The sequence below is a fragment of the Gavialis gangeticus genome, unplaced genomic scaffold, assembly GCF_001723915.1.
Source record: "Gavialis gangeticus isolate Ggan-Ray unplaced genomic scaffold, GavGan_comp1, whole genome shotgun sequence".
Taxonomy (NCBI): domain Eukaryota; kingdom Metazoa; phylum Chordata; order Crocodylia; family Gavialidae; genus Gavialis; species Gavialis gangeticus.
This window is the reverse complement of record NW_017729022.1, coordinates 22,832,053-22,836,130: the sequence shown is the minus strand read 5'-3', so window position 1 is coordinate 22,836,130 and position 4,078 is coordinate 22,832,053.

Here is a 4,078-nt window from a genome sequence, read left to right as displayed (position 1 = left end):
ATAGATACACACAAACCCGTTACAATGGTCTGCAATGGTGGCGAAAGTGGCTCGGAGAAACACGCAGAGCCTACCCATAACACAGGTTGGCCACCCCTGCCCTACACCATGAGAAATCAAAGCGTGTGTCCTCCAGTATCTCTTTGCAGACTGGGGTCATCCAAATATTGACCTCTTTGCAATTGTCTCTGTTTTCTGCATTTCTCAATTCTGAACAGTCTAGCTCAGAGACATACAAACATTCTTGAGCTTTAGCTGGGTAGATCTAGCAGCTGCTCTACCATCCCCCAATCAACAACCATCTTGTGTTCTCACATCTGGTAGCCCTGAAATTTTGAGGCTTACAGACTATTAGAGGCATTCCTACTATTAGAGACCCTGTTCTACAAAGGACCCTGAAGCTAGTCCTTACAACTCAGGTGTCCACCTTTGCAGCCTATGGCAAGATGTTCGTTGTTCCACCTCTATGGATGTGCTGTCCTTGGTGGAAATGAGTTGGTGAGAGATCTCGCATATGCTACTTTCTACCCTGACAAGGCAGTCCTCAGGATCCACCCAAAATTCTTCCTTAAAGTGGTTTTCTTACTGTTCCTCTTTCTGAAAACTTACTTCCCAAGTACAGTTTTCACTACATTTGCTCATAGTTGAGAGTATCAACCTACAATTTACAAAGGAATGAACCCTTTTATAAATCTCCATGGCTTTTTGCAGCTGTAGCCAGGAGATCTAAAAGGCATAGTGATATCAGCCCAGAGATTATCCAGTTAGATATTAGGCTGTATGAAAATAAGCTACACAACTGTTGAAGTAGAGCCACTCTTAATGATTCATGCCCATGCCACCTCCATAGCCTCAATTTGCAGGTGTCAGTTACAGTATTGTCACTCCACTGTGCCAAAAATCATGAGACAAGTGTCTGTGTGTGGGTGTGTTATTTATGAAGGTGTGGGGGGCTGTGTATGTGGGGGATTTGGAGTCCAGGGAGGGAGGTGCCCTGCACACCCTGGCAGGATGTGAGGTACTGTGGGTCAGGAGTGAGAGGTAGCAGCATGGGGGGGGGGACAGCTGTGGATTGAGAGTGAGGAGCAGACACATAGACACAGACAGCACCCAGCTGGTAAGTGAAGGGGAAGGGCCAGGGGGAGGAGATCAAGGCCCTCCCCAGTGAGGGGGGGAGTGGGGCAGGAGCAGGGTCTGAGGTGAATGGGGCCCCAGGGCCGGGGCAGGTTGTCCAGAGGCAGCAGTGCGCAGCCCCAGGGGAGGCATGGGGGGCATGAGCCCCCCACGGGGCAGAAGTAGACTGCCCACTGTGGTCTGGGGCTCTGTGCTCTGCTGCCTTTGCCCTGGGAGCTCAGTTGCACGAAGCCATTGCTGCCTGCCCGGTGGGCAGGAGCGTGGGGCAGGCTGGCCATGCGGCTTGTCTCCTGCCCGCCCAGTGGCAGGAAGCACACTGGCATCACGTGGCAAAGCTCCCAGGGAAAAGGCAGCAGGACACAGAGCCCCAGCCCACAGCAGGAATCCCACCTCTGCCCTGCAGGAGGTACGTGCCCCCATGCCTCCCCGGGGGTACACACCTCTAGATGACCCGCCTCCATCCCTCCCCTGCACCTCTAGATGACCCGCCCTGGCCTTGGGACCCCAATCACCCCAGCCCCTGCCCCACTCCCTCCCTGACTGCTGGGGCCCTCGATCTCCATACCCCCCCCCTGTCCTTTCCCCTCACCCCTTCCCCTCCACAAACTTACCAGCTGGGAAAATCCAGAGATCTGAGGGTTCAATCAGGAGATTGTAAGTCAGAGTTATTTTGACTTAGAAATCCTGAGTTTCACAATGGTTTCATAACAGTTGGCATGACTGCAGTTATAGAAACATTTCAGAGCGGCTACCTGGGGCTCAGCTCATAGCTTTACAAAACATCACACCATTTTGGAGATGCTACATTCAGCAGGATGGTCTTCTGCTAAGTACAGATATTCAAAAAGCCCAGGCCTGAATTGATTTGATCCTTGCAGGTTAGTCTAACCTGAGTAGATTGAACTGAGAAGCAAGTGAATAGATATCATTTTTGATTCTGGAAATGCAGTCACAGGCCTGTGGTGGCTCATACTAGAAGCTGGGGGGCACTACAGCAAGCCCCCACTTCCCTTTGGCAGTGGCTAAAGGAAAGCTGAACTAAGGGGAGGGGGGTGTGGCCAGGCCCCAGCAGGCTGCTGAGTATGATTAGAGAGGGGTTTAACTCCCCCCCCCCAACTTTCATGGTACCTAGCTGGGGTATACCTGGAGGGAGAAGGGGGAAGCAGACCTTGCCAGGCTTTTCCTCTGCTCACCACTCAAGCGAGGTGGGCATAGCCAGACCCTGGCCCTTGACTGGCACACTGAAGTGAAAGGGGGAAGGGAGGAGGGTTTAATTCCCCCTCCCTCCCCTTTCCTTCACTACTTGAGCAGTGAGGGGCATTGCCAGATGCTGGCCCTGAGCCAGCCGCCTGAGGCAAAGGCAGGGAGGGAGGGGGGTTTAATCCCTCTTCCTTCCCCTCTCCCACTGGCATAGGCTAGAGTCCCATTCCAGTGGGAGATAGGAGGGAGGAGGAGGGAGGGGGGATTAAACCCCCTCTTCCCCTCTTTGCCTCAAGGGGCTGGCTTGGGGCCAGCATCTGGCCACAGCCCCAGCCACTTGAGTGGCAAGCCAGAGGGGGGAGCCTGAAAAGGGCTGCTGCACCCCTGCTGGTGAGGGAGGGGAGGGAGGAAGGGAGGATTAAGCCTCCTCCCTCCCCTCCTTCACCTCAGGTGCGCAGCCCCGGGCCGGCATCTGGCTGCACCCCCACCCCCACCACTTGAGTGGGTAGAGAGGTAGAAGACCCTGGCTGGAGCTGCCCTCTCCCCACCCTTGAGCAGGGAGCAGTGTGGGGGGCAGAATGTGGCAGCCCCCCTCCCCATGCAGACATAGGCTGGGGTCCCAGGGGCCATGGAGGGGGTTTAAAACCCCATCCCTCCTCTCCACCTGAGCCTAACGGCCCCCACCTCCTTCACCCCGGTGGGGGACAAAGTCTGGCTGGAACTGCTCCACCCCTTCCAGGCAGACTGGGTTGCATCCCCAGCCAGGTTTTCTGCCCCCACCCCTTTGTCAACAAGCCCTCACTAGAAAACAGAGGGGCAGGGCCAACCCTGTTCTGCTGAAGCAGGCAGCCCAGCCCAGGGCTGCAAAGCATCCTGGGGTGCTGGGGGGCTATGATTTAAATTTGAACTAGGGAGGGGTCTGGGATTGTGGTTCCATAAGCCAGTTTGATCCAAATCAGTTAAGTCTGATACTACATTCAACCAGGTTTATCTTTAACCAGTTTCAGCCATTTTGAAACTGGTTTATGTGCTCTGAACTTCTGTTCCAGGTTTAAACCAATTTCTGATCACTTAAACTGGTTTATGTGTAACTTCTGTCCCTAGCCCTAATGACTGTTCTCTTAGTGGGACTCTGACACCCAGCTCCAGATGTGTGGGTCAGTGCTTTGGAGTTACCTACAAGTGAGATGGTGTATATGGACAAGTACATTAAGGAGAAAAAGAATTTACTTACCTGTACCTGGAGTTCTTTGAGATGTGTGATCACCCCACATTTTCATTCTGCCTTCCTTCCTTTCTTCCTTTGAGCTGAATGTAATATGGGACTCTGAGACCAGATAGAGGATAAGCAAGAGGACATCTCCTTTTATTGCCTCAGCACAAGTGTCGCATAAATTGCGGATTTTATCCCCTGGAGGCTTGTCCAATTCACCTCTAGAAGAGAGTCACACTTTCAGGCTGGGTCCAACTCTATTTTATTGCTTGCAAGCAGGCCGACAGAGGAGCTTGTTGCTCAAATCAGTGTCAACCCTAAACAAAGCACGCGCGCTGCTTTTATTGAGCTAGCAATTTTTAGTTGGCGTGTTACATTTTGATTGGTCATTACAAAACAAAACCTGGGCAACATGTAAGATATGCGTAGTGGGCCATCCTGTACCATGTGGGTGGAAAGTTACAGAATGCAGGCGTTAATACTAAAACAAGGAACAAAGAAGCATAGAGAAAAGTATCTATTTTCGCTACA